The sequence below is a fragment of the Cydia fagiglandana genome, chromosome 7 (genome assembly GCF_963556715.1).
Source record: "Cydia fagiglandana chromosome 7, ilCydFagi1.1, whole genome shotgun sequence".
NCBI lineage: Eukaryota > Metazoa > Arthropoda > Insecta > Lepidoptera > Tortricidae > Cydia > Cydia fagiglandana.
The window spans coordinates 3,985,535-3,997,571 of record NC_085938.1 but is presented as its reverse complement, the minus strand read 5'-3'; the positions used below and the strand labels follow the sequence as shown (position 1 = coordinate 3,997,571).

The 12,037-nt window shown below is 38.3% G+C and overlaps 1 long non-coding RNA gene across 1 annotated transcript; it reads right to left on the bottom strand.

The window, feature by feature from the left end:
• Positions 1-8,826: 8,826 nt before the first annotated feature.
• Positions 8,827-9,989, bottom strand: LOC134666281 (uncharacterized). Its single transcript, XR_010098467.1, has 2 exons — positions 9,631-9,989; positions 8,827-9,449 (listed from the first exon to the last, which is right to left on the bottom strand). It is a non-coding gene; the product is annotated as an uncharacterized LOC134666281 (long non-coding RNA).
• Positions 9,990-12,037: the final 2,048 nt, after the last annotated feature.

Sequence of the window (12,037 nt, the reverse complement as noted above, 5' to 3'; positions counted from 1 at the left end):
ATAGAAATTATTAATTTTATTTAAAATAAACCCCTTATAAACCGCAAACAATTTGAATGAATGACATAAATTGACAACTGACTTTTAGCTTTTTTTTAAATCATAGACAATTGGTGATACAACAACGAAATATCTGTCAACAATTTTTGGCTAGCCAGACTCTATTCCTGGTATCATTTTATTTGTCAAACTCATGTCAATTTAGTTCGCGAGTTTCTGGAGGCGACCTTAGTCGAATTTTACTGCCGTATTCGAACTTCAAGATATTCACAAGAGACGACACGTACGAGATCCATTCTAGGTACTTTATAGTTTAGATATCAACTAGTTCTCTTTTGCAGCGCATTTCGGGCAACCAATGTCACTTTTACGTTACATAGAGTAAGATATCTATTAGATGTGAATTGGATCTCTAAGTCATATCCTGTGGAAATCGTTCAAGAGTATCTCCAGAATCGCGCAAACGTCAAATTTGACAGGTTAGATCTTAAACATATCTTTATCGTATCTTGGTGATATCTAATAGATGTCTATTTCAAAATCTGAATCGAGCCTTTATTCTTTACTATGCAACGCGGCGCACACGCCGCTCGGCGCCACGCACCGTTTTGCGGCACCGCGCGCGTCGCCGCGCACCGCCTTGCGGCGCCGCCGGGCGGCACCGCTAAATTTTGCGGTGCGGCGTGCGTTGCCGCAGAGCGGTTTGCGGCACCGCAGATTTCTGCAATACGCACCGCTGACATGTGGCCGGGCCCATAATGATACTACGTCAAACTTCTATGAAATTTTGAAGTTTAAAATAACACTTGCACAGTCTGTTCTATCAAAATCGCTGCAGAGTTAGCTTGGTCTGACATTACACGTTTCATGTTTCATCAGATTGGTGTCGTTAATATACGTCCTATTGTGTTACTGACAAGCTAACAAAACAAACGTTCCTAAACGAAAACTGTCCAGTTTCCAGTATAATCCAGTTTTTCAGCGCCAGAAATCAATTTGTCCCGCTAATTTATGGATAAAAACAAATATTTGTTCCCCTTCTATTTGCACAGCGCAATTCGGGCGCCAATTTGCCAATTTCGTGTAATTCATTCGGAGCTAATGTTGCCATACGTAAGGATTATTCCGGACATGTCTGGAGTTTAGATGAGTAGTGCGACATAAATTAGTAGAAATTTAGAGTTAGACCAAGAAAAGTCTGCAGGGATTTTGATAGCCCGCGCAGTGCACGTGTTATAATATTAAACGTCAAACTTTATGAAATTATGACGTATAAATAACGCTTGCACTGCGTGGGCTACCAAAATCGCTGCAGACTTTTCTTGGTCTAACTTTATAATATACCTATGGTAAAAAGTTAGCATAGCCTGACTCCAAGTTTTCAGGTTTTTTCGGTCGGAAGGAATTTGTGTGCTGCTCTGCAGCGGCGCCACCATAATGAATACCAATGAATTATATGGTGAAATGATGTACCTAAAAGGTACATCATGTACATATAATGTTTATGGCTGTACCTGTGATACGAAACGAAATAATCGGCATTGAAAGTGGCGCCGCTGGGGAGCATACTCCCCAGCGGCGCCACACAGTACTCATAGATAGAAATGATATTAGCAATTTTTTTAACCGACTTCCAAATCCCAAAGGAGGAGGTTATCAATTCGGTTGTATGTTTTTTATTTTTTTTATTTTTTTTTTATTTTTTATGTTTGTTACTCCATATCTCCGTCATTACTGGACCGATTTTGAAAATTATTTTTTTGATTGAATGTATATGCATACAGATTGGTCCCGTTTCTGTCAAAACCCAGTTCTGATGATGGGTTCCATGAGGAATCGAGGGAACTCCTCAAATCTTAAAGGCATACATATAGTGATTTTTGGGTTTTTATCATCAAATCAAGCACATACATCCAAAAGAGTGACATTTGATGAAGTGGAACTGCTGATGATGATCAGAACGGAACTCCTCAACGACGCATAGTTCACGGTTGGCGATTTGTCCTCTTCGTTATGTTTGTTAAGCAAGTTCAGTTTTTAATGCACATTTTTGTCAAGCTCGAGTTCTGATGATGGGATCCATGAGGAATCGAGAGAACTCCTCAAATCTTAAAGGCATGCGTATAGAGATTTTTGTATTTACATCAGAAAATTAAGCATTTTCATTAAAAACTGCCACATTTGATGAATTGGAACTCCTGATGATGATCAGAACAGAACTCTTCAACGACGCATAGTTCACGTTTCGAGATTTTTCCTCTTCGTTATGTTTGTTAAGCAAGTTAAGTTTTTAATGCACATTTTTGTCAAGCTCGAGTTCTGATGATGGGATCCATAAGGAATCGAGGGAACTCCTCAAATATTACAGGCATGCGTATAGAGATTTTTGTATTTACCTCAGAAAATTAAGCATTTTCATTAAAAACTGTCGCATTTGATGAAGTGGAACTGCTGATGATGATCAGAACAGAACTCTTCAACGACGCATAGTTCACGTTTGGCGATTTTTCCTCTTCGTTATGTTTGTTAAGCAAGTTAAGTTTTTAAGCCACATTTTTGTCAAGCTCGAGTTCTGATGATGGGATCCATAAGGAATCGAGGGAACTCCTCAAATATTAAAGGCATACGCATAGATTTTTTTGTATTTTCATCATAAAATCAAGCATTTACATTAAAAACTGTCGCATTTGAAATGAAATGGAACTGCTGATGATGACCAGAATAGAACTCTTCAACAACGCATAGTACACATTTGGTGATTACGAATTTCGATTTTGACTTGGACTGGGTCCCGGACTCGGACCCAGAACCGGACTCATACCCGGATCCGGTTCGGACCCGGACCCGGACCTGGACTCGAACCCGGGCTTGGACCCGGACTCGGACCCGGACTCAGACCCGGACTCGGACCCGGACCTTGACCCGGAAAACCACTATGATACCTTAACTAAATAAACCACTATGATTACCTACCATAAAATGTGTAAGTATATAGTATGATGATGCCAATCTTACTAGCCCCTCCCGCTTAAACCCCCGTACACCGCACCGCATGCGCCGTTAAGTTGGTTAGGTTAGGTTTGAACTGCGATCCTCACAGAACCGAACTGCTATCAGAAAAGAAAAGCCAGTAGAAAAGCGGGTGGTTTTACCTCCTTTTCTACATAGTGTACCATCTACAATAATCTTTCACCGGCCCCCATAGAAGTCGGTTTTTTTTTCTTAAAAATTATTCTTATGTAAATTGATGTACTAATGCTGTTTATTACGTACCTATTGAAAAAAAGAATTATTTTGCATTGATTTGTGATTTTATTTACATTTTAATTCCGCGTTCCGCCTAAACGGTACGAGTTGTAAGAGAGGCGCGCGGGTGAGCGAGATGGAGATAGAAATTCTTCCCGCGGGACCGCGCTCCCGCGGCCCGCTCCGATTTTCAATTATGAATATTTTTGTTTATGCTTTCGTTATGTTTCTGTGTCTGTCCTTCGGTATCAAAAGGAAAATTATATTAAGTACGTTGTATTTTTTTATATTTAAAAGTATATAATTAAATAACATTTTCTGTATGATAGTCAGACCACAGAAAGTATGCAGCGCTAAATAAAAAGTAGCTTTTAGAAATCAGTATGTGCCAACACCATAGAAAAACGATTAAATAGTCTTGATACTTGTGAAATTTCGAGCAATTTCGTCATACGTTGCATTTTTTTATAATTAAAAGTTTATACTTTTAATTAAAAACATTTTCTGTATGATAGTTTGAGATCCAGGTCGATCCAGTTCGAAATCCACGACAACGCATGGTTCCAAGACCTTGCCCGAAAACGCGCAAAGAGGCACAATTAGGGCATGCTCCCGGGAATTCCCGGTTCTCATATTCCCGGGAATTCCCGAGAATTTTATGGTGTCAAAAGAACCGGTACTGAACACCCTTTACCGGTACTTCCCGGTTCTCATCATATGACTATTTATTCCCATTTCAATAGTAGTAATGTTTTAGTACTTTAGCTCAGGACATTATATAACATTTAATAATGGTGCTATGAAATGGGGGACCCAAATAACCCGACAAACTAACCTAGTAAAGTAGGCATTCGTGCCGTCATAGTGCTGAGTGCATCGACTACGCTACGGCCGTGTGGCTCGGCCCAGGCGGAGGCAATGTGTGCCGGTAATTTCGTAAAATAGGTTGAAACGCCAATTAAGTCTTTGTTTATAATAAAATAAGTCATTTATTAATTCTTACGCAATTATTCATATGAAAATAAGTCATTCATAAAGATTGTACGCTAACAGAAACAATTTCTTAAAAGTAATCAAAAGATGCCTTGAGAACCGGGAAGAACCGGGAATCCCGGTTCCGGCAATGCCCAGAACCGGGAAATGAAATTCTTGGTACCGGGACCGGTACTGCATGCCCTAGGCACAATCCACCTAATGATGCCGACATGGCTCCCTGCTTCAGCTGCCATAAATGCGGTCGCAAATGCCGGTCCCGCATTGGCTTATACAGCCACGAGAGACGTTGTTCCTCGCTAACAGACGCTGCATAAATCATCTGCCATGATGCTAAAGGCCTGAATGATGAGTTTGAGATAAGAATTTTATCTTATTTCATTGCGATTTTCGGTAGTCGGGTTTTGGTTTTTGAACTTATTATTATCAATAATATTTTTGTTCTGGCTTCCGTTATGTTTATGTTTCTGTAAAAAGAAAAATAGTTGTTTTACAAGGGGCAAAGTTGTTTAACCGCTCGTTTTCAAGCTAAAGCATGGTTTCAAAGCATGAGCGATAGTTTAAAAGTCAATTCTGCTAGCAACATAAGAAAACAACTCAAATTTTGCATTTGATTACTTTGCCTCACATGTGAATAAATGCAACCTTGCTATCAGTTTTTGAACAATCAAGAGAGCTTTACCGGTTGGTGTGGTGAAAATTAAATTACTTAATGCAAATTTTGAGTTGTTAACTTATACGTTACGTATTAGGTATAAAATAAACTAGCCAAGACAAATCCTTTATAATTTCAGGATTTTTTACACAGCACAGAACTTGGCACGCATATAGACCTCAATTCTTTTGTCGGCGAGTCAACAACGAGACATATTCTTAATATTGAACTTGGCTCTCATTTCACATTTATGTTTTTGTTGGGATATCATTACTTTTTGTACAGAAATTACTATAGTAAGTATTCTATTCATTAGGGTGATTCACTTTTGTATGGAGAAAAAAAAGTTGTAATATTTTTCCTGACTTTGCTCACCAATGGAGTCTCCCAACACAAAAAAAAACTATCTATTTCAATTTTCAAAAGAATGGAATAACGTTTAGAGGTTGCACAAGTTGAAAAGGTAGAGTGAGAACCCCATACATTGCGTGAAAATGAATTATGTTTTAAAACGACAAAATATAAAGGACTGATACTAAAATCGAATGAGAAAACTGAATTTGGCATCTAAAATACGATAAAAGCACTTTTCCTTTGGAAACAGGTGGAAAAACTGAAAAATCTTAATTAGAACATTTATCGAGTAACCAAAATCCAAGTTTACTACTAATTTTAAAATTTATTTATATGTAGAAGGTTCAGTATCACACTACTCTCTGCTTTGATGGTAGCCTCTTAAACCATTTTCTACCCTCCGATGTAGAGTCGTTGGTTATTTGAAAAATCTTTGTTGATGTTGTGCAAGCTCTAAATGTTGACCGATTTTAATTTTTTTAACGTATAATATTTTTTATCAGTTAAAATTCGAGCAAAGTTAGATGAAAATCGAAAATTCGGAAAAATGAAACACCCTACTATTCATCATGAAAGCAGTTTGCCTCAGCTGAAAAGAAGACCCTCGCTAACGCGCGGTCAATTGTCAAAAAGTTTCAGTTTTCAGATTTTTTCTTTTGTATACGCCTAATAATCTACCTTGATGCCAAATATCAAGTTTCTAAGTCATCTAGAAGTGGGTTAGGTTTTTGGTCTTTAAGTATTTTTTTTCCATCGAAATATGCTCCATTGTCATACGACAAGCTCCTTGAACGCTACAAACTTAAAACTCTGACTAGCAGACGCAATGTCCAAGACGCTATTGCTTTGTTCAACATATGTGGGGGTTATTATAATTGTCCAGAACTGCTTGAACATATCGGTTTCCGTGCTCCAACCTATAGAACACGAACTACATCCCTGTTCGCGTTGCCTGCCTCGTCGAATAACGCTGGAGTCCGCGCTCCGCTTCGCAGAATATGTCAAATGTACAATAGCAACCTGGTCTCGGTTGACATTTTTAACAATAGTCGTGCAAATTTCAAACGTAAGGTAAACCTACTGTTATGAAGCGTTTAAGTACTTCCTTAAACTTACCATAAAATTTGATTCGTCTTAACTAGATAATTACTGTTGGCCCAATATATGCTTAGTCCTATATTTATCATAATATAAGTGTAAATATGTAGCTACTCATCTCGCTGCTAGAATGTTATGTGTGTAATCTTGTCAGCACTGTAATGATTATTATTATCGTCTCAATCGTCTGTCTATCAATGTTAGTTTAGTATCTATTATCCTGTTATACCTCAATCCGATGACAATGCCACTTAAATATCCTAGGTTTACAAATCATAGTGGGAATTGTCTCAGGATGTAGGTTGCACCTACTAATGTATAAATCTATGTCCTCTTTTTTATTGTATATCTGCCTATGTCTGTTTTTTCCCCAATAAAGAAAAGAAAATAAAATAAAATATCAATAATTTCCAGTTTTCAGATTTTTCCCTTTATATACACCTAATAGTCTACCTACATGCCAAATATCAAGTTTCTAAGTCATATAGAAGTGGGTTAGGTTTTTGGTCTATATGTCAGTCAGTCACAAAAATGCCGGTTTTTACACGTTGATTTATCAATAACTATATGAGCTATGTTTATAAAATTTTGTATTTTGGACAAGCTAAGGGGTTTGAATACATGTGCCAAATTTCATTTGTGTAGGTAAAGTAGGTTTCAAGTTGTGAAGGGGTTAAAAGTAGCTCGAAATGGTTCGTGTAATATTACACACGGTTGCTGCGTCGCCAGTTCCTTTTTCTTTGAACTTGGCTGGACACGCTACCGCGTGTCTAGATATACTTTTAATTATAAAAAAATACAACGTATGACGAAATATGGTCGAAATTTCACAAGTATCAAGACTATTTAATCCTTTTTCTATGGTGTTGGCACATACTGATTTCTAAAAGCTACTTTTTATTTAGCGCTGCATACTTTCTGTGGTCTGACTCTATCATACAGAAAATGTTATTTAATTATATACTTTTAAATATAAAAAAATACAACGTACTTAATATAATTTTCCTTTTGATACCGAAGGACAGACACAGAAACATAACGAAAGCATAAACAAAAATATTCATAATTGAAAATCGGAGCGGGCCGCGGGAAGAATTTCTATCTCCATCTCGCTCACCCGCGCGCCTCTCTTACAACTCGTACCGTTTAGGCGGAACGCGGAATTAAAATGTAAATAAAATCACTAATGTAAGAGTAAAAACACCAGCACCTCTAGCACAACTGGCCGCGACAGGCGTGAGAAGTGACAGATCGGCGCGACTTGGCGGCTTGTCGCGTGTTGGCAGCACAACTCACGCGCGAGAGCCGCGACAAACTCGCGATCAGGTGTCACTGTCAGAAAATGACAACGATCGCGACTTTGAACTAAAATCCGTAGCACAACTGCCTATTTTGAGACAAAATATTCTCTCGTCTTTATGTCAATCCGCGAGTCGAAGTCTACGCGACTTTATAACGCGACTCGCTCTCGCGGGTGGTTTGCTTGTACTTTTTTAACTAAACTCATGACAATTATAACTTAAAAACAAGTTTCATATAGTATGTAATAATATAATTTGTATAATTACTTATTGCCCTAAGGAATAAGGAATTATGGAACAATCACTAAATGCGCTTTACGCACTCTTATATTGATTATGCACGGTGATACCTGTTTACAACTTTACTTTCAAACAGCTAGTTTGTAGGTACTCAATTAAGTAATTAGGTACATATGTAGGATTTTTAAATTTCAATTCAGGTTCGTAAGTTTGTAAAAGTAATCCTTAGACTTCCTTACACAAAACTTTCATCAACCTAACAACGGAGCCCGCTTGCTTGTACATAAATGAAGCCTATGAGGTGGGTAGGTATAAATGTTCAAAACAAACTATCCAACTTATTAAGTAAGCCATAGTCTTAGTAGTAATATTTAGGATCACGGTTAGATGTCTAATTTCAACAATCTCTTACTATTTAGGTACCGTTTGGAACCTTCCTCGACTTCAACAAAACATACCTACATGTGGCCTGTGCCCGCTGCATCGTACTGTAACAGAATGATGTAATACGTGGCTATAACAGGATCATGTCCGGCTCAAAATCATGCTTTGTATGAAATATTATCAGTCATCACCCACTAAACCATTCCGTCCCCTGCCAACACCATACCGTGACGTGACTGGACCGAGCCGACCAACAATATTTTGAAGGAGTTATTACGCTCATGTCATAGTCTGCGTAGGTAGCATAGGTACGGTTATCATATGGTCTATATACCATATTGAAACTCCTCTAGATCAAACCCGTGTTCTAGATGTTTTACTTCATGTTTGACAGGGCCTGATACGATCATTGCTATGATACGTTGCTGTCAGCATTAGGTATGAAGTGGGCCTTGGGGAGCTAATTAATCATGGCTTATAGGAGTTCTAGGTAATTACCTACCTACTTTATTTTTGTTTCTTTTCAGGTAAAAATACAGGAGAGAAAAAAAACAATATTTAAATTAATAGTATATTGCTTTGCCTTATATATTCTTGCAATATTCGACTTCTTATTATTAAACCTAATATATATTAACATCTAGAACCACTATAGAGAAATTGTAAGAATCTTCTTTATTACCCTTGAAAAGTATTTTCTCTCTTCCTTTTTCTTCGACATGCGGCGTAGGACAATCACCCTGGAAAGAAAATTGGTTTATAAACAAGACAATAAAATATGGTCATGACTTCATCGAGGACTATGAAATAAGCTTCTCATATCAATTTGTCAAATCATAAACAGTAGGTACACAGTACACACACATGCCGTCCATTATTGGCACAAGAAAAACTATATGAAACTTATTTGAGAGTTACTGTGGCAGCTTAGATAGGTACGCCATAACCATTAGGGTTATTATTAATAGTTAACTTCGTCGGTGGTGTTCTTAAAGCTGAAGCGCTTCTCACATCTTAGTTAATTTAGAAAAGGGGACAGCTCCGCGTTTGAAACCTACAAGCTTGCCTAGTGTGTTTCTTTTCCTGAATCTCCACTTCGGGTTGGCACGTTCCTGTTAATAATATTTTCCTTTGGGTGCTGGGATATCAATCGTGTCTAGGATAATGCTGAACTTATTCTGAAAAAAAAAAACACTATTTACAACAGGAATATGAGAACAAACCCAATAATAGCAATTCCATTATTATAGTTACTTACAAAACTATTTTATTTAAAAGGTTTATTAAACAGAAATTTTTAAACAATATATATTTTAAGGAATATTATCAATATTAATTATATAAGGCTCTATTACTTACATTTTTTCATATGTTTTCCCGTAATTAAATGTTGACAAAATTTGAAAGTTCCTTGACTTTGACAGGAAAAACTTAACCATCGACAAAAAACTAGATTTTTTACCACCAAAGAACGAATGATTTAGCGCATCCCTGGTTTCCGATTCAGTGTTGCCACTTGCAAATATCGATTTGTTTAGACTTTGATTTCGCCGGGTAACACTGACGAGTCGCGCCGCGACTTTGAGTTCTCTACGCGGCTGTTGCAGTCGCGGGTACAAGTTATGCTACGGAAATCGACAGATTTGACAGCCGCGGGAATGGCGACTCGAGTCGCGGTCTAAGTCGCGGATGCAAGATGTGCTAGAGGTGCAGGTGGCGGTAGTTGGCTCCTCCGTTGAGTTGGCTCCTCAACTGGTGGGAGGCTAACGTGGGACACGTCTCATGCTTGTGCATAGGTGCCCTCCAATACAGCACATGTAAACAGTACAAACTCTTATTCACGAAACTCTATAACATACATGTGAAAAGCCTCAGTTCCTTAATATAACAAGGCGTTATAATTCACCCTAGCGCCATCGACAGGCTTTGACATTAGCATACCACAATGTTGTTCAAAATAATCATGATAAGGTTTCGACGATATATTAATGCGCAAATGGCACAGTTAGACCCTTTGTTCACAGGTCCGGCTTGATAGCCATAAAATTATACCGTAATAACCATCACAGTCAAAAGGTCTACTTCTGTAAATACATGAGAAAGATGCAGTTATGATTGGACAGAACTCATGAGCACTCTTTAGCAACATTGTTAATAAATTACATAATCACCCTTAATGGCGACGTAATCAAGTAAGTACTTCATGTCACCGCTTTCTAGCATCGTGACTAATGGCATATAACCACAGATTTGATTATTGGACAAAAAGAAAACATTACCGTGTTAAAATACCACATGCAGGCTAGAATATCACTGCCATTGTAGAGGCAACGACCGTAGAAGTCAGCCCTTCACGATAAGGCTGTCACGGAGCCCATTGCACGCACTCGTTCTACTGGGCATCTTGAACTGGCACTACCTCAACGTCTACTGGATCCGGAACTGCGCCAGCGATCTCTAGAAGGTATTAGTGCAAGCAACCCTTTCAAGGTAACCTTGAGATCATCAGTCTTAAGGTCATTTAAATATCCTTTTGTAAACAAAGTCTCAAGCCAACCTCTCAAGGTCAACAACAAATAGTACGATATAGATAAAACAGTTATCGGTAGTAGAAATAATGGTCCTCTTAAGGATAATCTCATATCACATACAATGGACCGCCTCTTAAGGATAGTATTATATCACATACAGCGGTCCGCCCCTTAAGGCCTGCACTGCAGATACCAGGAACAAACTAGCCTCTTAAGGATAGTATTATATCACATACAGTGGTCCGCCCCTTTAGGCCTGCACTGCAGATACCAGGAACAAACTAACCCCTTAAGGGTAGTATTATATCACATACAGTGGTCCGCCCCTTAGGGCCTGCACTGCAGATACCAGGAAAAAACTAGCCTCTTAAGGATAGTATTATATCACATACAGCGGTCCGCCCCTTAAGGCCTGCACTGCAGATACCAGGAACAAACTAGCCTCTTAAGGATAGTATTATATCACATACAGTGGTCCGCCCCTTTAGGCCTGCACTGCAGATACCAGGGACAAACTAGCCTCTTAAGGATAGTATTATATCACATACAGCGGTCCGCCCCTTTAGGCCTGCACTGCAGATACCAGGAACAAACTAGCCTCTTAAGGATAGTGACAAGCAACAGACCGCTCCTTTAAGCCTTTGTTGCGATTACCGGCGCCAGGAACTAGCCTCTTGAGGATAGCATCCCTTGCCAAGACAAAAGTAATAGCACTTCTTAAAGAGCACACAATAATTAAAGCTCTATAGCAGACATTGAAGCAACCGGTAGAATTATGAACCAGCCTTTAGAGTAAAATGGCTAACAGTGGGGTGGCATAAATAACATACCGCAAGCATTACCATGGTTACTACAATATTTAATCAAGCACAATGTGTTTATTTTCTAGGTTTAGTCGGCAAACCCGTTAACAAAACACATTAGTATGATAACAGTAACCCAGTTCTAAATCTGGAATAAAACAAAATCACAACTCGGTTCCTAATCCGAGAGTAAGTAATATAAATAAAATAATAACTCAGTTCTCAATCCGAGTGTCTAATAAAATTATATCTCAGTTCTTAATCTGTAAACGGTACCTCAAATAACAGCATTTGCCTTCATTAGTCGGCAAACCCGCTAACAAAATACATTAATATGACAACAGTAACCCAGTTCTAAATCTGAAATAAAACAAAGTCACAACTCGGTTCCTAATCAGAGAGTAAGTAATATAAATAAAATAATAACTCAGT